Source organism: Camelus dromedarius, chromosome 2, assembly GCF_036321535.1.
Source record: "Camelus dromedarius isolate mCamDro1 chromosome 2, mCamDro1.pat, whole genome shotgun sequence".
NCBI lineage: Eukaryota > Metazoa > Chordata > Mammalia > Artiodactyla > Camelidae > Camelus > Camelus dromedarius.
The window spans coordinates 20,016,231-20,039,949 of NC_087437.1; the positions used below are offsets into that span (position 1 = coordinate 20,016,231).

The 23,719-nt window shown below is 45.1% G+C and overlaps 1 protein-coding gene and 1 pseudogene across 3 annotated transcripts in view; one reads left to right on the plus strand and one right to left on the minus strand.

The window, feature by feature from the left end:
* The window catches only part of CLSTN2 (calsyntenin 2), a 592,242-nt gene that overhangs the window by 300,041 nt on the left and 268,482 nt on the right, over positions 1-23,719 (plus strand). The window lies entirely within an intron of this gene.
* On the minus strand, positions 6,448-6,958 carry LOC105086334 (large ribosomal subunit protein uL22-like; annotated as a pseudogene).

Genomic DNA, 23,719 nt, shown 5'->3' on the forward strand with positions numbered 1-23,719 from the left:
TCCATAGAGACTCCACAAATTTACGTTACCACCAACAGTGTAGGGAAATTCTCTTTTCTCTGCACCCTCTCCAGCATTTATTTCTTGTAGACTTTTTGATGATGGGCATTCTGACCAGTGTGAGGTGATACCTCATGGTAGTTTTGATTTGATATAAATTGTGATTTGTTCTCCTTGCTCCTACAGAATGTTTATTTTCTCTTGTATTTTAAATAGTTCTGTGGCCCAATAAATTCTGAAATGTCAGGGTTTTAAAAATGCAATGGTGTGTCTTGCTGCAGGACTTTTGAGACCTGGGCTGTGCTGACATCCGGCGCGGTGCCCCAGGAAGCAGGGCTGTGAGAATTCCCACACTGACTTCACCATGGATCCCCTTCCTCACAGAGCATCTTGGGTTTTCAGAACACACTTTGGGAAGCTCCGATCTAGTTGTCCTACTATGCGTGTCATTTGTCTCCTAACCTGACAACCACACGTTAAAGGCTGGCAAAATGTTTTGTACTTGGCTTTTAGTCCTCAAGGCTGAGGACATAGTGAGTATTTAGAGAATGTCTGTTGAATGAATAAATTACTGGATTTAAGTATGCCTGTGAGACAGTCAAATACATGTAAGTTCCAGGGTAAAATATATCCCATCAATTTAGTTCTTTTTTTTTAATTGAAGTATAGTTGACTTACAATGTTGTGTTAGTTTCTGGTGTACAGAATAGTGATTCATATATATGTATATATCCCTTTTCATATTCTTTTTCATTATAGGTTATTACAGGCTACTGAATATAGTTCCCTGTGCTGTACAGTAGGACCTTGTTGTTTATCTATTCTGTTTATAGTAGTCTGTATCTGCTAATCCCAAACTCCTAATTTATCCCTCCCCCCTTTTCCCTTTAGTAACCATAAATTCGTTTTCTGTGTCCATCAATTTAGTTCTAATCGAAAGCAGTAAAACATATAGGTAATCACTTCTGTGCCAGGCACTGTGCTAGGCGGGGTGAATACAGACATGCAGGAAACTCAGCTACCTCCTCTAGAAGCTCAAAGGCTTGAAGGAGAGACAGGTATTTAAATAAAGAAGTAGCCCATCTGTGGATACGTGGAATGAACAATGGATATAGGAGGGTTGAAGGTCACAAAGGAAGAGGAATGTTGAATTCTTTACCAGTGTGATGGGTTTTGGAAGGATAACAGTGAGGTCACCAGGTTGACAAGGAGAGGGGAGGGCAGTGCAGGGAGAGGGTCCAGTATACCGGACTGGTCGAGGGCTTCCAAACCTTGGGGGAAACACAATGCCATGCACCAGAGACAAGTAACTTCCAAAAAGGGAAATGTAACGACTGACAGCAGTTGGAGTTGAAGATGTCCTTGGTTAGAATATATATTTCGATCCTTCTCCAGAGGCTGTGCAGCTCTGCAGGGACATGGTCTCCCTCTGATTCAGGAAGTGCCACACTTCCTGACTTCAGGGATCATTGATGGCTTTGAACAGTGGCCTCACCCTTTGTGAACTCCCACTTAATTGCCGTTCTCCTGGAACTGAGGGAGGTTGCTGTAGAGCGAGGGTCCTGCTCCAATGCACAGCTGATGGCACCTCCTGAGGGCATGTGTATCTGCCATATTCTTATTTACTTAAAGTCTTCTTATTATGCAGTACAGATATGTGTAGCTATTTTTTTTAAGTTTGCAATCAATAAACTGTGAATCTGTGACTGTAAATAAGACAACTTGTAAAAATGCGTTTACGTTGATATTTCCAACTTAAAATTTATTTTGCTTTAACTTTAGTTTATTTATGAGCCAGGAATGACACTGATGGAGAATCTGTTTCCACACTAATAACACTGAAATAGATTTAGATGCATATCAGACGGAAGCTGAGTATCATTTTTAATTATGATTAAGGTGACGTTTTATTATTTTCCCCAGGAGAGTCATGAATTTTGACTCTGCATGAAATGTTAATTGAATGCACCTCCTGCCCCTTCAATCAGAGGATCTTCCTGGTAAATAATTGTGGTTCTGAGTGGGCAGTTGCTCCTGGGGGAACTTTTGCTGCCATGTGTTCAAAGCATCATTCCAGATGCCCTACCTGCCCATCCCTACCTGTCTGAGCCAGGAGAAGGAATCAGACTCATGTTAATTGAAACCCAGCCATACCACCAGGTAGCTGTGCACACCTTGATGGTGTATTTCATCTCTCTAAGCCTGGGTTTCCTCAGCTGAACACTGGGCATGATACCCACCTCAGAGAAGGAGGATTCCATGAAACATGTTGTAAAATGCATTGCAAGATGCCGAGCACACAGTAAGTGCACTTAGCACTGCTGTTGGTGGTATTTTTGTGATGATAATGATGATATTATTATTATTATTATTATTATTATTATTATTATTATTATTATTATTATTGTTTTATTGAAATCTCAATAAAAATGGGGACTCTCAAACTGATAAATCAGTCCAAGGAGGAGCTAGGTGGAGAATGACAGGTGCACCTCTGGGCAGATAGGCTGGCAAATCTGGAGGAATTCTAGGAGGCGGTGTTGGGCTCCTTAGCAGCTCTCCAGGGGAGCTGCTTAGGTCCTGGGGGATATATACTTGTCTCTGAGAGGCAGCAAACAAAGTAAAAATGGCATGGGCTGTAAATTCAGGTAGGATCCAGATGGGATCCAATCCTGGGGTTATTAAAATGGGAATAATAATGCTATTTTTCAGTTATTGTGAGGACTATGCATACTGATGGATGAAAAAACCATCAAGATTCTTGGTGCCAAATACCTGGGGACCATAGTCATGCACTGATAGCAGAAAGCATAAGGTGGGGAACACATCCACCGTGGTGGGCTTATGAAGATTCCTCTTCTAATCAGGGATAAATGCTACTGAGATTCTGGTTGGTTTTCAGAAAAGTGAGCTAAAGGTCATGAAAGGTCCTTGACCTACACCTTGGAGCCATGACTTGGCTGTCTGTGATTTCTGTTCCATGAGAGTCCACTCTTAACCCCACCATCTCCTTCGTGGCCATGTTGAGAACCCAGCCACTCAGCAGTTAGGACCGAACTCTTAGTAAGGTGATCAACTTGTTAGGTTTTCTTAAGACTTTCTGAGTTTTAGCAGTAAAAGTCCTGCACCCTGGGAAACTAGTTCCAGGCAAACTCAATGGCTCATGTCCCTCCTTGTCACCCTACAGACAAGAGGTGACCTTTGGAAAGCCCTGCATCCTTACAGTGCATGGAACTACATTTGTGTTGTCACTTTTTTTCCTAAGCCTCAAAAAATATCAACTTCAAACCCACGTGTTAGACACATTCTCTCATTTAAAAAAAAGCATGAGAATCCGGAACACCAGAATCCCTAAAGTAAAACAAAATGATGGGATTGATTCCCTTTGCTGCAGTCATCCCCTCCTGATGGTTTTCGGTGTGCTTGCTTGTTTTTTTGAAAGGGTATCATTTGAGTGGGACGTGCAGGCATTTCGGTGTGTGGAGGGCTGTGGGGTACATGGACTGGGAGACACCTCCGCCCCTCAGCTCCCCCCTAGACAGCACTTTGTCCCCATTATGTGGCAGGAGGTGAAGACATAGAGCAGCCCCAGCACTCCCCAGGCTCCCCCATGCCCCAGCCCAGTTAGTACCCTACGGGACCAATTCTCCTGCCTTCCAGAGTTTCGCAGATATGCTGATTCCTAGGCCACACCCTCAGAGACTCTGATCTAGTTAATCCCATATTGGGCCGGGCATCGGGACTCCTTAAAAATCTCTCTTAGGTGATCCTAACATGCTGCCAGGATTGAAATCACATTTCTAATCAAACAGGATATATGAGCAGTAGGGGATTCCAGACGTCAGCACATTTCAGAGCCTCTACCTCCCAGGCATCTGAAGGCACAAATTAATGGGCAGGTGAGAAGTGAACTTCAGAGACCTGTCTGTGGGTGTCTGGGAGGAGATGAGAGGCGATGATGTCCATTCTCTGGCCAGCACAAAGCATTTGATTTGACATCCCCCATGAGAACAGGGTGTAGGGGATGCTGAAGGGGCCATTTTGAAGTGGGGACACAAGCTGTACTGCCCAGGGGCCCCCACAGGGGGTGCCACCCATCAGGAATAAGGCACCTTATCCTGATTCCTGCAGGCATCCGTGGCTGGGTCCGCAGAGTGGCAGCAGCCCCAAGCCCAGGGGAAGAGGAGAAGGAGGGGGAGGTGGCTTGTTTGGGCAGAGGTGGAGGAGAATAAGGATCTTCCTCAAATGCTGCGGGCAGCCGGCCTCCACTGGACCGCGACGTGTTCAGTGGCCTTGCTCTCGGGCACGTGGGAGACTCGCTCTGAGAACTTGGAGCGGTAGCACCTGGGAAGGCACCTGTCAGCATCAGAAGAGGCGTGGCTGAAGTGCTAGGATATGAGGCAGGGGCTGAAGCACGGGGGGCACGCAGGTGCTCGGTAATCACACATCTCTAGGGACTGAGGTCCAACTACAGCCATCCCACCTGTTCACCCTGGGGCAGGATATGCATGTGACCAAAAGGCATCCCTCTAGAATTCCTCCAACTGAGGAATAGGAATATAGTCTTCAAAAATATGAAGGAATTCATATTTTATTCTAAAATGTTTGTCTACGCACAGGAGATAGAAGGAACTACGCTCCGCAGATTTGGAAGTCAGGTTTCCATCTCGGTCCTCCCATGCCCACCAAGCGACTGTTGACCCAGGACAAATCACCTTCCTACCTTGGGCCTCCGGGGGCCCGACTTTGAGAAGGGATGTGGATCAGATGCTTTCTAGGGGACTTCTTAGCACTGACACTTTAGGCATTCCCACCTTTTTAGCCCAGTGTCTGTATTAGTCAGGGTTCTCCAGAGAAAGAGAACCTGTGTGTGTGTGTGTGTGTGTGCATGCGCGTGTGTGCGTGTGAATTGGTTCTTGCAGAGGTGGAGGCTGAGAAGTCCTAGCATCTGCTGCCTGTGAGCTGAAGACCCAGGAAAGCTGGTGGTTTCATTTGGTCCAAGTCTGAAAGTCTGAGGGCCAGAGGCGCTAGCGGCATAAATCCCGGTCCAAGGGTCGGAGAGGATGAGGTGAGACGTCCCAGCTCAGCAGTGAGGCAGGAAAAAAGAGGGATGACTTCATTCTTCCTCTGCCTTTTGGTCTATTCGGATCCTAAAGGGTTGGGTGAGGCCCACCCACGCTGGGGAAGGCAATCTACTGTACTAAGTCCACCAGTTCAAATGCCCATCTCATCTGAAAGCATCCTCGCAGACACACCCAGAAATAATGTTTAATCTGGAAACCCCGTGGCTGGTCAAGGTGACATACAAAATTAGCCACCACGTATCTGTGGAAAGAGAGAGGGGGCCTGGAGGAGGAGTTTTTCTGTGGGGTCTTTGATTCCTTGCTACCAGCCACAGTCCCTCCCTCTCTCCCTGCTTCTCCTAAGCACGTGCCTACAACTCCTGGAGCCACAGAGGAGCTGAGATGCCCGCCGGCTTGGTGCAAGTCAAGCCCTACTTCTGTTAAGATGTTACTTCAACAGACAGAACCATAAGAGAGACTGTCCTGCCTCCAAAGTTATTTCTCTGTACAAACAAGCCAGGCTGAAAATCTGAGCTTAGAGGAAGATAAATTGATGCAGACAGATGTTTTAGCCAGAGCAGTTGCCCTACAGCTCACACAAGAACATTCAGTCCACGTGCCCAGCCAGTTGTCTGCAAAGTCTAGCAAGGCTGAGGGTTGAGCAACCGTGCTACAGGGGGCTTATCTGGCACCAAATTACTCTGAGGGCTGGAACTCTCAGGAGGAAATGGTCTGGGGGAGTCAAGGGTTGTGGATTCTGATCTAACTCACTGACATGACCTGGGCTAGGGAGGTAACAGCAAATGACTTCAATGTTGGGCACCTATAATATTCCAGATACAGTGTTGGCACTTTGCAGATTTTATCCAATTTAATTGTCTTTCAAACATTAGGGCATTATTAGCTCCATTTTATAGATGAGAAAATTAAGGCTTTGGGGGTTCTTAAGGGAAGAGTTACTCTGTGCCGCAGGTGGTCTGACATGAAAGCCTATTTTCTTTCCTCTATTATGTAGTAAAGCCTAGATATCCTCATTTCACTCAGCATTCTTGGAAACTGCCTTAACTCATGGGTCCCAGCTAAGAGAGCTTGGGAGTGCAGGAGGTTAGAGATATCAGGGAGGGGCTTGGAAAAGCAGAAGGTTAGGGCAGTCACCAGAGAGCCTCATGCAGCAGGCTAACAGTCTGGCAGCAGCATCAGTACCAACCCGGCCACTCATCCTTGCTTATGGCCTGCAGCCGGCAGGAGGAGTCCAGAAAGATAGCAGTGTGACCTCTGACGCTGGCCAGGAATCATGTCAATTTAAGAAATAGTAACAACCCCTTTCAAAAGGTACCTGCTTAATCTTTTTTAAACTTTTATTTGCATTTATTTTATGCTGAATTTATTTCTGGGCTACAAGTTTTTGTTTCTGCAGTTTCTTCTGGGGGATCTTTTTCTTGTATGCAACCTCCTTTTGGGGTTTAGGAACTCTGTTCTTCTTTAGTTAAGATCATCTTAATGTGACAGGCGGAGCTCATGTAGAGATAATCCGACCACTAGTTCGATAAACACAGTGGCTTTGTTCACCTGGATGTGCTCAATGGCCAGAGAATCTTTATCCAAACCCTTAAGTTTATCATTACTCTGCATTTTTAAGCATGTGCAGCAAAAAACAGCACTCCTTTGGGCCAATGACTCTGTGTCCAGCCCCACTGTTTCACTTGGATGCATCCACCAGCTCCACCATTCAGAGGCAGAATGGCATCTTTCATATACTTAGTGGCTTATCGGATATGCAACCTAATGGCCTGGGCAATTACATGGGTGTTTGTAGAGTGGCCACAAACATTTGAACCTCTTGATTTTCATGATTTTGTGGGATTTTCTGGATCAAGCGAACAGCGATCGATTTTCAGAGATCAACGAAGTTGGCTTAGCAAAGAGCCTGCTTCATTTTTTTTTTTTTATTAGAAACGTGGGAATAGTCTGTGCTCTTGGTGGGATATATCAAAACAAGTCTAACGGAAGGACCTAGTGTATAGCGCAGGGAGCTATATTCAATTTCTTGTAATAACGTCTAATGGAAAAGAATCTGAAAAGAAAAAACATATAGTACGCACGTGCAAACTGAACCACTTTGCTGGACACCTGACACTAACATGGTAAATTAACTACACTTCAATAAAAAATTAAAAATAACAAATTAAATTAAAAATTTGATATAAAAAAAACACAAGACTAACAGACAACATACAGGGAAGAGAGACATGATCTGGCAACCAGACACTCAATGTGGGCAACAAACGTGTCTGAGTGATCATGCGTTCCCCCACCATACGTTCACTCAGCCCATGCAGTGCCCAGCCCTGTACCAGGATCTGGGAACACTGAGTGAGCCAGATCTGGTTCTGCTTTCCAGGAGCCTGCACTTCTCCAGGGCCCTCCAGAGAGCACTCCAAACTCTGATGGTGGCAGAGGCAGGGAGGGGGTCAGTGGTTTGAGTATTTCCATGTCAGACTGTTCCAGCTGGGACTCACAACTGTTTGGCTGTGCCTTCTTGGGCGGCTATGTCTCATGCTTCATGAAGTTTTCATAGGGAAAAAATGAGGAAAATCTATTTTAATTACATTTTAGAAGTCAAATTTACATAATCATTTGATGTAGTGCTGCTTGTTCTGGGCATCCCTGGAGGGGCACCAGAGCCGCCGTCCCCGCAAGTGCCTCCGCCCCTGGGGCTGCAGCCAGACTCTCCTCCCTCCGCACGGGGAGAGCCAGGCTGCACTCAGCTGCCGCGGGATGGGCCCCCAGCCAGGGATAATTAGGCCGAATGGGTGTGAAAACCCACACAGTGGGAGAAAAGAAAGGAAAGCCTTCTCTTTAATCACTTTTTTCCCCCCAAACTTGAGGGTAAAACACTAAAATTCAAATCTATTTTCATAATATAGTCTTCATTAATGTGAAATGTGGTTTTAGGCAGACCTTAATTCAAAGCCTGGTTTTTCAGTGGAAAAGAATGTTACTTTTTTGGTGACCTTTAATAAATCCAGAGCTGACAATATGGAATTATAAAAGATTTCTTAAAGCAGCCGAATTCCGAGAAGAGCCTTTTCCCCACTGACTGGTTCTCGGGGTGGCAGACGGTGTCCACACTGTGGCATTTGTGCCAGGAATCTGTTGGCTGTGACTCCTGCGGGCTGCACACGTGCGGGGATGTGTGGGTGTGTGGTCCCCTCTGTGAGTGCCAGTGCCACTTCTTTTCTGGCTGGCTTTCTCTGAGTCCAGCTTGGTAGGCACTCAGGCGCTGTCTAGAGAAGGAGGGAAGGAAGGAATAAATGAGTGACATTACCAGAAGATAACTTCCTCGATCTCAGTTCTAAAATTTGGCATCTCCTCTGGGGCAAGGCCATTGAGTTTGACATTTATAAAAATTTTTTTAGAAAGAATAATCCTAAGTATTATTCTTCCATTAAAATTTGCATTGGCCTCTATTATTTATTCAGGACCTGCTTCAATGCTTTGGTCATTTGCCTAGTTATTAAATGACTATTTTGCGACTAGGAGTCTGAAGACCTAATTTGCTTTCTTTAAAGTTTTGGCAGGAAAAGCTAAAAATGTTTCATGAAATTTGGAGATAACGTCTTTACTCTAGCCTGGTGACTGACACCTGCTGACTAGGCGGCAAGGGGAAAGGCACCAAGGACAGCTGCTCCCTCCCTCCCTCCCTTCCTTCCTTCTTTCCTCCCTCCCTCCTCAAAGAGTTACTGAGCACCTTCTTTGAGCCAAGCCCCGTGATCTGTGCTGTCAACAGTACCCTGTGTACCTGATGGAAAGGACACCCAGCTCCCGCATTCATGGAGCTCTGTCAAGTGAGGGAAACAAAGAAGTAAGCAGACAACACGAAGGAACAGACGTAGCACTCTGAGGCAGTGGAGATGTGCTGGGAAGGAGTAAGAGTTGCTCTGGTGGAGATGGGGAGGCTGGAAAGAGGAGGTTTCAATGTAGAACACAGTGGGGGCCCCCAGCCTAGGTTATAATGAGCCCCAGATGCCACACTAAGAAAATGGTTTCTAAACACAGTGGAGAGGTATGGAAGAATCTTAAGCAAGGGAATGAGACATGGCTTTTATATGTAAAGAAAACCTTGGAAACAGAATCGAGAGGAGCAGGGATGGATGAGAGTGGATCAGAGACAAGGAGACTAAGAGGAAGGCGTAGTGGACTGTGGGGGAAAAGACAGAGCAACTTCTAGAATGGAACCCAAGGCTTGAAACCCATCCTGAGTAAAGATGTGAGGGGTCCACTCTTGCCGGAGATCCCAAACCAGTGCTCAGAGACCCTCACTAGTCAAAGTGTGGTCCACAGACCAGCAACACTGGCTTCACCTGGGGGCTTGTTGGAAATGCGGCGCCTCAGCCCCACCCAGACCTACTGAGTCAGAATCTGCTTATTAAGCTCTCTGGGTCATCTGGATTACGTGCAAGTTTGAGAAGCATGCCTGCAGAGGATTGTGAGAAGGAGGAACACAATTCTAGAAGGTGTAAGCAAGTTAGGACAGTGTGTTGCCCAGATGTGTCTTGTTGAGCTGATGACTTGTGCTGTTCAAGGGAGTAGCAATGGGGGCTCAGAGACTTGAAGGGATATGTAGGCAGCTGAGGAAGCCAGCAGGCATCTCTTCAGCCTTGACCCAGCCCATTGTATGAAAGCCAGTGATGGCTGGATCTGCTGGCCATGTGTCTCTGGGGGAGCCAGGGAGACCAGGCCACCGTGCCAGGTTAACATCAATCCCTGGCTCTCCCCCCAGCCCCAGTCTAAACTATCTCACTGTTGGCCAGATGTGCATTCCTGCCTCAGACTTTTCACACACATGCGAGTTTGATCGCTGAGATCCTTCCTACTCCCTGTACAGTCCAGGTCCACCAGGCAAGGGTCAGTGGGAGCCCTACCCAAGGTCAAGGCAGAGGGATAAAGAGCAAAAGACAGATGGGAGATGACAAAGTTACAGTTGCAAAGACAGAGTCGGCAAGTCTTGATCATGGGCAAAACGTGGGAGTAAGATGGGGGCTAGTCAAGTTCAGCACTTGAACTCGGCTGTGGCCGCTGCCAGGTTCCTCAGTGGCTGAGAGGGCGCAGCACAGGGGTTACCTCCATGGGTACAGGAGCTGTCCCCACACCCAGGAAGCCTGTTGTCAGCCTCTCTGAGCTCAAGGGCGCCATGTACGTGGCGCCTGAGAAGTTGATGTTCCTAATTAGTGTTGGCAGCAGCTACATTTGTTTATGATGTTACATAATCAGATGTGTATAATTGCTCTTTTATAACTCACTTAAAAATTTCAAAAGAGCGCAGCGTGGGCAGGGAGAGTGTGAGCAGGGGCCTCTGATAGCGCAGCATTCCAGCCTTTCCTCCCAGGGAAGGGTGTACGGACTAAGAGAGAACACGGCCAGGACCAGGAAGTGGAGAGGCTGTTGTCAGATCAGCCAGAACACGGGATGGCTCCTTTCTCCAGGACAGACCTCAGCTGAATTCTTTTCATTACAAGGAGGTAGAAAGTTCAGGATCCTGGAAGACAAGGACCTACCCAGGGTTTCAGTCTTCATTATTTTCTCATGGGTAAGGCATCATCTAGACACAACTGTTGCCATGTCGTCTCCCTGACAGATGTGGGAATCCTTGACTGAGTGATCGACACTTCTGGGATCAGAGCCCCCATGCTTGGTGTTGGCAGTAGGCTGTCAGTTCTGCTCAGAGGCATGGGTAGGCCTTTGCTGGGGGCAGCTGGGTAACTTTTCACAGCAGTCAGGGAGCCTTGTTCCACCTCCTTTGGAACTATCCTTGGGGAAGAAATTGTGGGTCCCTTACTCAGTTTGGGCACATCTCTCTCCACTCTTTTCTAGAAATCCTAAAATGAGTAAGGAGGGACTCTTCACAAGGTATTTGTAGACTTCCTGTGTTCTCACCACTTGTGACAAATATGTGACAACTTTGAGAAGAGATGCAGATCCTTGGAAACCTTGTTTAAGAGGTGGGAATAATCTTCTTGGCTTCCTGCAAGAAGGAAAAATTATTGTATAAAGGGGTGATGAGCTCTTGGGCCCCACGAGGAGGAATTTTATGAGAGTTTCCCATAACTAATTTACAAGAAAGGTTCTCAATCTAGGACTCATCGTGGCTGCAGGAATTCCGTGAACTGTCTGAAGTAATTGTGGTTACAATTTTTGTATGTGTGCATTTGTACATTTTTATGGGAAGCAGATCCTTGTCATTCATAAAATTGCAAAGACTGTGATTTAAAATAGCTTAAGAACATAGAGTATTTTCATGTCTCTAAGTTTATGAAGAGCCTTCAGATAGATCCCATGTGGTCCTCATGTCATCCTTGTGAATGAGGCAGAGACCATTATCCCCAGTTTATCGTGAGAAAACTGGGACATAGAAATGTTCAGCTCTCACTGGCCATGTGCTTATTGGTTCTCAGAAACTTGACACATAACCAGGGATTTGACTCCTCTTTTTTCAACTACAGCACAAACTTGAAGAACAGAAATTACTGGAGCCAGAGAACCCAGGACATTTGGACATTTGGAAACCTTTAAGATTCTTAAAGTCTGAATCTGGAAACCTGATTTCAGTGCATATGAGTCAGATCTCTGCCAACTCAAATATTCCCTTTCTCCACATTTTGCTGATGTGATGTCTTATGAGATGACAAGTCTTTTTCTAGGTCAAAGTTAACCCTTGGTATAACGGCTGAAGACAAGAGAGACCTTTCCCCAAATATATCCACAAGAGCCTCCTTGCCCAGTCCTATCCTAGGCACTGGGACCTCTCATTTCAAAAATGCAGGTATCTACCCCTTTTTCAAGGAAGGTGGACCTTAAACTTCATTTTGCCCCATGCTGCTCCAAAAAGCAGCCATAAGGATGCTGGTTTTTTTTATTACATTTTTTTATTGAGTAATAGTCATTTTACAATGTTGTGTCAAATTCTAGCGTAGAGCACAATGTTTCAGTTATACATGAACATATATATATTCATTGTCACATTTTTTTTCGCTATGAGCTACCACAAGATCTTGCATATATTTCCCTGTGCTATACAGTATAATCTTGTTTATCTATTCTGCATTTTAAAATCCCAGTCTGTCCCTTCCCACCCCCCGCCCCCTTGGCAACCACAAGTTTGTATTCTGTGTCTATGAGTCTGTTTCTGTTCTGTATTTTTTTTTTTTTTTTAGATTCCTCATATGAGTGATCTCATATGGTAGTTTTCTCTCTCTTTCTGGCTTATTTCACTTAGAATGACATCCATGTTGCTGCAAATGGCATTATGTTGTCGTTTTTTGTGGCTGTTGTCAGTTTTTGTGGCTGAATAGTATTCCACCGTATAAATATACCACATCTTCTTTATTCAGTCATCTGTTGATGGATATTTAGGCTGTTTCCATGTCTTGGCTATTGTAAATAGCACTGCTATGAACATTGGGGTGCAGGTGTCTTTGAAGTAGGGTTCCTTCTGGATATATGCCCAAGAGTGGGATTCCTGGGTCATATGGTAAGTCTATTCCTAGTCTTTTGAGGAATATCCATACTGTTTTCCACAGTGGCTTTCCTTGTTTCCCTCTCCCACTCTTAATGATTTAGATGTCTTCTTTTACAATTTTGTGTTTATTCTTTTTGTAATTCATGGCAGTTATCTCCTTTCCAGTTGTGAGTTTCTCATTTTTGTAGCATCTTGCTTCTTTTCTATTTAGAGTAGGCCTGTCAATATTTCTTTTAGCATGGGTTTAGTGTTGCTAAACTCTTAGTTTTTGCTTGTCTGTGAAGTTCTTTACCTCTCCTTCTATTCTAAAGGATAGCCTTGCTGGATAAAGTATCCTAGGCTGCATCTTTTTTTCATTCAGGACTTTGAATATATCTTGCCACTCCCTTCTGGCCTGTAGTGTTTGTGTAGAGAAATCAGCTGAAAGCCTTATGGGAGTTCCCTTGTAACTCACTCTTTGTTTTTCTCTTGCTGCCTTTAGGATCATTTCTTTATCCTTGACTCTGGCCATCTTGATTATGATATGTCTTGGTGTGAGTCTGTTTGGGTTCTTCCTGTTCGGGACCCTCTGAGCCTCCTGTACTTGGATATCTGATTCCTTCTTTGGGTTTGGGAAGTCTTCAGTCATGATTTCTTCAAATACCTTTTCAATCCCCTTTGTTCTTTCTTCCCCTTCTGGACCCCCTGTTATGCGTAGATTGGCATGCTTTATATTATCCCATAGGCCCCTTATATTGTTTTCATTGTTTTTTATTTGTTTTTCTCTCAGCTGTTCTGATTGGGTGCTTTCTGTTGTCCTGTCTTCTAGGTCACTTATTCTTTCCTCTGCATTAGCTAGCCTGCTTTGTACAGCCTTTAGGTCATCTCTCATCTCAGCAAATGAGTTTACTAATTCTACTTGTTTCTTCTTTATAGCTTCTATTTCATTTTTGACATATTTTATATCTCTAAACACTATTTCTTTTAGTTCCTTCAGTACTTTGATCACTCCTTTTTTGAAATCTTGATCTAGTAGGCCATCAATTTCTATTTCCTTGATCATGCTTTCAGGGGATTTCTCTTGATCTTTTAATTGGGAGTGGTTCTTCTGCTTCTTCATATTGCTCATATCTCTCTGGCACTGTGGCTTAAGGAGTATCAGTTATCTAGTTCTCCTGGAGGTGGTGTGCTCTTAATGATTTTATTGAGAGGTCTTTGTGCCTTCGCCCTATTTCGCCAACTCAGCTTGCTGTTTCCTGAGGCCCTCTGTTGGCACCCTCGTCTGTGCTGCTCCCAGTGGCTGTTGGCTAGCAGGTCACGCCCCATCCCAACACCATGGTCAGGTGCTGCATTCCTGCCAGGAAGGCGAGTGGCTACCTGCCCTCTCCAGGCGCCGGTTGCTCCACTGCTCTATGCAGCTGCCGACTCCACCTTGGGTCAGCACTCCAAAGGCGGGTACATGGAAGACCATGGAACGGCCCCACCCTGCTCTGTGCCAAATCTCAGCTTCTTGTTTGTCTTGGCAGTGCGAGTTCTCTGAGGTGCCAGGGCAGAAAGATCTTGTCTGCCTTGGGCTGTAAACAAGTCTCAGTCCTGCCCAGGAGGTTGCTGAGCCCCCGGGCGCGGATTCAGGGCTCAGCCCCAGCCCTGCCCTTGCCCGGGTGCTGCACAGGAGGAGATGGTGGCTGTGGCTGCACCCCGCATCTCTTCTCGCAAGAAGCACCAGTAATGGCGGTGCAGGTCTGAGGAGACAAAGGCTATGGCGCCCCTCCCCCCAGGGCACACCAGCTGTGTTGCTTTGCTTTTTTCGCAATTTATGGGGGACTGAGGTTGTTCTGCTCCGTATCTCCTCCCAGCCACAGTGCGCAGCACCCTGCAGGCCCCCAGGGCTGCCTCAATGCAGCCACCCCCATCCTCCACCTGGCTCGGGCGGCCTGTCCCATCCGCAGCTGCTGGCTCGCGTCTTGGGCTGGGTGTCACAGGGACCCTTTGTGCCCATTTAACTCAGTTCTGTCAGTCAAGGGGTGCTCAGGGCAGATCTGAGCCTCGGAGTCTCTCCCACCGTCCCGCTGGCCTCTCTGTTGGAGAGGGGAGACCCAGCGAACGAGCACCAGTCTTCCTTTGCCGCTCCCTCCCCACGGAATTGGTCCTGCACTGTTTTGCTTTTTCTTCCTTCTTTTTTCCTTTTCTCCTACCAGATTTTTGGCGTCTTTGTCTTTTGACAAGGGCGATGTTCTTTTGGAGTTCAGCAGGTGCTCTGGTTGGCTGAGTAGGTCCGTAGATGTGAGTTTTGGTGAATTTGTGGGAGAGGGTGAGCTACAAGTGTCCTTCTACTCCTCCATCTTGCTTCAGGATGCTGTTTTTAATTCACGATCAAACTGGTTCCTAAAGGGAAATATGTACTGGAATGGTTGCAACCTGTTCCAACATGTGAATGGAAGTCTGACACTTCACCTCTCTGAGCTCAGTCAAAAGAGTATCATCACATCAGTATCACTGGGTTATTTGTGCAGATGAAATGACATGAAATGAGAAAGTGCCATCACTCTGCTGGGGCCCAAGTAGGAGCACAGAAGTGGTTATTTGCCTTGGCATCCCTCAGTAAGAGTTTTAGGTTGGACTGTCCATTCTCTGTCTTCCCTGTTTTACATCCTAGAAGAACATGTGTTGGATCTGACATTCTAGGAAAGAAGTGTTTCTAAGGACTTAGCAGTGCTTCTTTTTAGAATTTGGCTGCGCTCTGTTAAAAATTTTTGATTGTTTAAGGCTTCTATTCCATCCAGTCCAACAGAAAACCAGCCAAATAAATAGCATTAACTAAAATATCAGAGCCATTGCATGACATTTGTAATGCACTGTTTGTTAGCTTTTAATTTGCATTCTGATGTAGAAAGTGGATGTCTCTCCAAGCAAGCACACACCAGGCATGTTTTTGCTCTATGCCTAACTCCATGCTCTGTACAGGAAGTTGGACTTCACACTCCCGGGTGTGGCTGGGGTGATGAGCTTAATGCACAGGGAGCTTTTGAGAGCAATATGTGTGATGTAGAAAGGCATGGAGTGGGTGCTTAGTAAATATTTTTGAAATAAATGAATGTATTCATGAAACTGAATTCAATGTTCCCTAATTCAAATCGCTGACAAAGGCTGTAGAGGATCAGTTTCAAACTTTGAAACTAAAGATGCATCAAACTAAGGAAAGGCTCTATAAGAGTTCAGCATATGCTCCAGAACATAGGCCTCAGTGCACACTGCAGGAAGAGTCTTGGGGGATCACTTAGGGGATGAAAATGATTTAATGGGGGAAGGTGTTGAGGTGATAAGTACAAAACCATGATCCAGTGGACGAGACATAATCAACAGTAACATGGTCTGCCTGTGTAATGAGAAAGGCCTTATGTTACTTGGAGAAATGATAGGAAGGATTTACTATAGATCATAAGTGTCATGAGAATATCTTCTTGTATTTTAAATCTGTTATTGCTCAGTTGTTTATGAAGAAGAAAATTAAAATCGCTGGTTGTCTCGCTGGCATGGGCTGGCCAGCACTGTTGGTGTTACAGCCTATTTCTTTCCAGTGCTTTGTGTGTGGCAGTGTGTGTGTGTGTGTGTGTGTGTGTGTGTGTGTGTGTGTGTGTGTGTTTGCTATGAGATCACATTCTATGTACAAAATGATTTTCCCATATAATATTAAATATTCCCAAGCCATTAAAAATGTCTTGAAAATGTGTTCTTAAATGGCTGCAAACTGTTCTGACATATAGACATGTCACAATTTAATTAACAACCCTCCTGCTGTTGAGCACGTAAATGGTTTCCAAATCTTTGCAGATATAAACATAAATATTTTTAAGAGTATTACAGTCATCACTTTTGTGCCGAAATATCACCCTCCATTTCAGATTCTTTCCTTCAGATGAAGTCCCAGTAGACAAATTGCTGGATCAAAGGACACATACATTTCTAAGACTCTCCACGTGTGTTCTTTCCAGATTTGTCATTTCTCGTTCGCACTCACAGTGTTCAGGTGCTCTCCCTTTCACAGATTCTGCCAGCACTGGATATTATTATATATTTTTCCCTTTGTTGGTCACAAAATGATCTCATCTTTGTTTTAATTTGTTATTCTTTAAGTATGGATGGAGCTTAACCACATTTTTAATTTCTTCTTTTACACATTCTCTGTTCATAGTTTCCAGCCTCCTTTTATTGTGTCAGGCTCCCTTTGGTAAAGTTATTTAAACAGAGCTTGAGATCAGGAAAAGAAAGGCCAGTGGGAGACCTCTGTCTTCTACCCACTTGCTTATTCCACCTAAGCAGGGACTTCCCCATGGATGTATGTAGCTGAAATTACTTTAATGCTGTGTGCTAAGGTCAAGTATTTATATACAGGTTTTTTATTTGACAGCTAATCCATGGCCCAGCTTTGGGAAGGCATTATTTTCTCCATAGATAATAGATGAGGTCATTTCCAATTCATTTGTCTTTTCCTTTTTTCCTCGTCTGTCCCTCTTTAGTCAAATCCTTGGAAAAGCTGTAAATGCACCACAATGAGAATGAAAAGTCATGTTTCTGATGGGAAGTTTGTCATTTCCCATTCGCTGCTGTGGTATGTGTTCTTTTCAAACCTGAAGTGAGGATGAATTTTTCTACTTACAGTTAAATTCCATTACTTCCTCTCTATTCATCATTTTTTTAAAAAATTCTGTTAATGTCTTTTGTGGAAACTTCCATCTTAATATCTTTGAGCTTTGAGTTTTCTATGGGGTGCAAGACCTCTTTGGGTTTTAACAGAATGCTGGAAATTTCCATTATTCTGACATTTGCCATGTGATTACTAGAAGCTGTCTGATGACAAGGAGTGCTTAAGAAGGGTCTTCTGTGTAATTATCTTTATTTTCAAAACCTGCTCACAGTATCGGCTTTCTCATTGATGAAAGTCATGATATGCATGTAACACCATGACTGTTTATGTAGGGAAGCACTAAGCAACATGCAGACGTGTCCTTGGCAGTAAATGAATAACCTCACAAATGTGGTGTCTATGCCATACTATTGACTCACATTTGGGTCAATCCCTTTGGTAATTGTGTATTAATTCCATGTATCTTTTATGGCTCATCTTAGCCATCAGAACGTCTTTAGAGCTTGCGCTGCTGGTTTTCATTGATATTGAGTATTTTCTCAAGGTCAACCCTACACCCAAGCTAATTAACATCATGTTATATAAAAACTGTAGCGTTGAGAGTTGCCTTGTTCTGCCTGATTAGCTTTGTGACCTCAGTAAGTTTCTTAACCTCTCTGAGGTTCGGTTTCTTGATTTATAAAATGGAGATTATAGTCAAAATTTTGTGGGATAATTGTGTTTATATATATACTCTGTTTCTGTGCATGTTTATTTGCCATTGGAAATGATCCAGCAAAGTATGAAAAACATATAACGTGGCAGCACGAGGGGCTGATGGCTGGGATGGAGGCAAATGGTGACCAGACTCAGCATGTGAGTGGTGGGGCTGGCCTTTGAGATGAAGAAAGACACCTCTTTCCATCCCTTATTAGAACAATGAAACATTCATATTATCTATTCACTGATGATTCTAAGAAAGAGAAACATCACTAGAAGAAAATTTAAAGCTGAACTTGACAGCCTGAGAACACTTGAAGCCACAGTTTACAGGCATTTGTTACAAATGCCAAACTGAGCATTTTCCTTCCATATTTTATGATCATATATAGTCTATCCTCATCATTCACACAGATTCCATATTTGTGAGTTCACCTACTTGCTAAAAAGTATTTGCAATCCCAACATCAATACTCAAAGTGCTTTCATGGCCATTTGTAGTGTGTGCAAAGTGACAAAAATTTGAGTTGCCCAATGCACTCGTTTCCAGCTCAGGCAGAACAAGGCAATGCTCTGCCTTCTTGTTTCAGCTCATCCTGTAAACATGTTTCCTTTTCATGGTCGATTTAGTGCTGTGGAGTTTTTTGGGGTTTTGTGTGTGTGTGTGCTTTTTGTTGGTGGTTCTGCTATTTAAAATGGCCTCCAAGCATGGTGTTGAAATGCTGTCTAGTGCTCTTAAACACAAGGCAGCTGTGATGTGCCTTATAGACAAAACACTTTTGTTGGATGAACTTCTTTGAGGTACAAGGTCTAGTGCTGTTGGCCATGAGGTCAATATTAATCAATGATTAACAATGTCAATATATTAAATAAGGTGTCTGGCCAAAACATATCTAAAACAAGTTTACATATTTATCAGTGGATGAAAATGTTATAACCAGAGAATCTCAGGAACCTAACCCTGGGTTTCCCCTGAGGACAATGATTCAGTATTTACCAATTCAGTATTTGTGGTGACTATAACTCCTGCAAATAGTGAGAATCAACTACGGTTGATGATGATCCCCTTCGAGAATGATTTCCTTGCACTGCCTTCCATTGACCTGCCAGCAAGAGATCCTCTCTAGCCTGTTAGGGAAGCACCCCAGGATCATCAGACAGAAAGAGAAGAAAGTAAGAACTTGTCAGAGATTTTGCAGGCGACGGAAGAACTGGTGATTCTCGTTCAACAATGGCTGTTCACAGGGAAAGCAGCCAGTGGGACAGACCTGAGCGTACGGGCATGCTTCCACACACGCTTATTGAGAGCCTTCTCTGTGTCAGACTGTTACCAAATCCAAACTTGTCCTGCTCGCCGCACGACAGGCCAGTAAATCAGGAGACAAGGTGTTGGGGCAAGGAATAGCAACTTTATTCTGAAAGCTGGTGGATAGAAAAGATGGCAGATTAGTGTCCTGGAGAACCATCTTCCCCAAGTCAGAATTCAGGCTCCTTTTATACTAAAAAGGGGAGGGGGTGTGCTTGGTTGTTGCAAACTTCTTGGTGTAGAAATTATTTGTTCTTGGAATCCTTTGTTCTTGCAGCTGTCCATGTGGGTCAGATCATGGTGTCCCTATAAACCCCCAACAAAACAAACATTATTTTCTATTCTGCAACTTATCTTTATATGAATGGAAAGTGTTAAGACCCTTAAAGGTCAGAGCCTTGAGAATATGCTGTCCTGTATACTTAAGGCTCTAGGCAACGTTCTTTTACAAAATGTGAAGAATCAACAAGACTAAGCCCAGGAAACAGAGCACAGGGTTAAAGTCAAAGGAACAGATCTAATATGGAGTCAGATTTGTTCTTTTCTATTACAAGACTTGATACTGAGATCACAGAGGTGGCTGAAAGCCCTGCCCCCGAGGAGGTCATATCTTTGATTCCTGCCTCTCCACCCCCAACACTTAGAGAGTGCTGGGTGTATGCTGGGCATCGTCGAGCACATTTGTAGTCCATTTCATCCCCACAGTGACTCTATGAGGAGGTACTGTTATTAATGTCACTTTTTAGAAGAAGTACCTGAAGTTAGACAACTTGCACAGCCAGGAATCAGGTCCAAAGGGTGGAGCTGAAGACTCTCAGGCCCTCAACCATGATTCTGCACTAGCCTTCCTTGCTGGGGGACAGATCTGGAAGCAGAGACAGCTCCAGGCTGGAGATGCTCTCTGCTGCTGATGCTCACAAGGGCTGAGGCAGCCCAGAGGAGGAGCCCTAGGCCAGTGTCCCCTCCGAAGGCTCAGACAGTAGTATGAAAAAGAAAATGTGAACTAACAGCTTCTCAGCAGAGCCGACAGGGCTCAGAGAAGCAGGGGCACCACACCGTCTCCAGGGGGTCAAAGTTGTAAGCTGTGTGTGGGCCACCCAAGGCCCTGGAAACCAACCGTCAAGAAAACAAGCTTTTGTCCCCCCCAAAAAAAGGCAATTGCTTGGGCTAGCCTGTCCCCGTTGAGAGTGATTAAGTGCAGTTTGAATGTACTTTCCATCGGCACTCACTTTTAAAAGTGAGTCTCCTGCTGCAGATACGAAATAAAAGCCAGTTTTCTCTGGAAGAAAAAAAAACCATCAGTGTTTTGGGTTTTGTAGGTAAGGACTAGATTTTCTTCATGCTTCCCACTCCCACACAGAGCTCTGAGGAGGGAAGTTTGTAAGTCAGCAAGAATGTTACACATCAAAGAGATCGTCAGGGTTAGAGGCTCAGGAAAATTAGACGGGCATCTGTGCCCATCTGAGTTTCCCTCCTGTGGTCCACAGCAATCAATTCAGAAAGCACTGCTGCGCTGGGAAAACTAGGCTCTGGGGTTCCTGGGCCCCTGGCTAGGTGGGCATGGCTGGCACAGACATCAATATTGTATTGCCCCTGCTCAGCCGGCTACAACAGACCCACTGAGATTCATGGGCATTCCAAAGAAACCTTCCAGGACCACACCAGACACCCTTCAAGAGCCTAATGCCAGACCCAGGGGTGCTGGATTGCTGAGGGTGCCTTTATCCATCATCCTACTGTCTGATCCCTCTCTCTGTCCCTAGTATTGGCTTGCTGCCCCGCCCCCCCCACCCCCAAGCCTTTTCTCCTTTAATTTTCCCCGTCTCCAGAGGGACCAAAGAGAAAGTGGGGCTCCCTGAGCAGATGCCCCTAAATTCTTAATCTTATAGGTGAATGGAACCAATAGAAGTGTAAATGGGCGGAAGAGAGGAGGGAAGGAGAGGGGAAGGAGGGAAGGAGAGGGGAAGGAAGGAAGGGAGGAAAGGAGGGGGGAAGGAAGGGAGGGAGGGAGGGAGAAAGACAACATTGGACATCGAAACCTAACAGTGAGATCCAAAACAACCACAGCAAACTTGGAAAGGTATTGAGTTCATTTATAAGAAAGTAGTTTTGGTCTTCTTATAAGTGTAAGAAATGCTTGGCTTTGCCCACATGTGTGCATAATGCCTAAGGAACATTCCCTGTTCTCAGCTCCTGGAGAGCAATTCAGACATGTATCTGTTGGTACCCTGTTTACATACTGATTGCTCAAACTCATCATTTCTTTTATGTACATTGTTCTGCCTTGAGTGGAGGCTGAATACATGAAAATGTGTCCGGATTTCCACTGCTATGTTTTCGTTTCATCTGTCTGGTTTGTGGCAGGCAATTAAAGCTCTGACAATTTAGTATTGGGCTAAGGGTCACCGCATAGGCTGTTGGTTAGTCTAACAAGTGATCGTCCTTCACACTGAGTGTAAGTAGACCCAGTTCGTAGGTCCATGGTTGTTCTGCTTGGCTGTGGGTGTTACACTGATTTGTCTTTAGCTCTGTGGAGACCATGAAGAGAGCTGTGGCTTTTCATGTGCCAACTCTGATTGTTACTTATTGTCTGGAGCATTGGTTGGAGAGAATTCCAAGGCTGACATGGGCTCAGTAGGGAACAGCATCATGATCAATTAGCAGTGTCTACCATGCATGCAAGTGGAGAGAATCAGGAATTGTGAGACCCTTGTTTTTCATTCCTGGATTAGAGCTGCAACATTTGGAAACCAACTATACCTGGAAATCTTGGCAGGGTGGAGGATGGACCAGGTACCTCCTAGGCCCATTAAGCTGAGTGTGTAGTCGGAGGATTGTGTACTTTCCTGATGTTACAACACTTGGGTCCCCTTGTCAGCTCACCAAGGCTCTTCTGAGCATGTGTTACTCTCTAGAAACCTCAGATCCTTTCTTAAGAAGGAGGAATGCTATCTAAGCAGCAATTCTACATAAATGAGATTTGGAGCAGACCCAGGCCCATGCTGCTCTGTAAGTGTTCTCTGATGAAGAATGCCTCTGCCCTGGCCTCACCATCTCTATCCACAGGTTCCAATCCCCAGGGCTGCTGTACATTTCTGGGTTTCAGAGCAAGATGAAAGCCTGTAGGTATTAAAGAGACAATGATGGTCAGGCAGAAAAGCTACATCTCGCTGAAACAGAAAAAGTCAAGCAAGGGCAATTACCAAAGGAAGTTGACGGTGGGTGGACACATCCTTTGCCAGATGGGATGGTACCTACATTCCCGAGGTGCAAGCCGCTTAAGACCCCTGTGCTGCTTCCTTCAGGCAGGAATCTGGGTGGTCGGCCATACCCTGGGCTTGTAGACTAGCAAGCTTTTGAAAGCACAGGGGAAAACCTCAGTGATTTCTGGTTTGATTGGCCTAAGGAACAGCTTTGCCATCTTTTTGGTACCTCAGCTTCATACTGCACTGAGCTTTGAAAGAATAAGAATTCTGATGTGGCTCCCAAGCCTCAGCATTGGGACAGAATTATGTGGATAAAGGCCTCGAGAGAGCATCTCAGAAGACTGGATTCCTGGAAGGCATAGCTCTTCTTGGACGCTGATTGAGTCTGTGAAATGAAATTAAACCCATATTGACATCCATTAGTTCCTGTCACATCTGCATATCATTTGTCTTTAAGAAACAGATTACATACGAATGAGGAATGAATTGGAGGCAGAGGAAAGGGGAGGGAAATAATATGTAATGCCAAGGTTTGAGCTTTGTACGGAAAAGGCTTATCGGCAGTATGCCTTGAAGCTGCCCTCACAGAGCTTACTGTTTAGTAAGAGCACAATGACCTTAGACCCAACAGGGAGGGATCTGGGGCTCTGAGTCTGCAGAGGAAGTGGGGATCACCTAGCAGAGGGCTGTGCAGTGAATGTGCAGTGAAAGGGGCACTGGACATGCATTCGTGCATTTATTCCCTAGGTCCTTTGACCAGTCTTTCGTCTGTGTTTACAAATCCCGTGCTGGGCGCTGGAGGCACAGAGATGAGCGAAGTTCTGTTCTCCCCCTCAGGAAGCTCAGGGAGTGCATGTAGAGAAACATGTGCACATTTCAGTGTTACGGGCACTGAGATAGACCTGATGGGCATGGGCAGATTGGACTGGCTACTCTATGAGGCACTTTGGGGCACTTTAGAGAATGACATCTCTTCTGGACAGATGCCACCCACAGGCATGTGGCTTGGCAAACGGAGGTGTCATGAAAATTGTGAGGAGTCCAGTCTTCTGACTGAGTCTGTCCCCAGCTATACTGTTGACTTAGCCTGGGAACCCAAGTACTCTTGTGCAGTGTGCAGCCTGCACAACTGTACACAGCACCCTGGTGGCAGTGGGCTAGAAGCACACAGCCCATGTCCTGACTTTGATGCTGTGTAACCTTAAGCAGCCCATGTGACCTCTCAGAGTCTCATTGTCTATATGTGCAGGATGGAAACCATAATATGTACCTACCTTGATTGTTGTTTGTGTGTTAATGTGT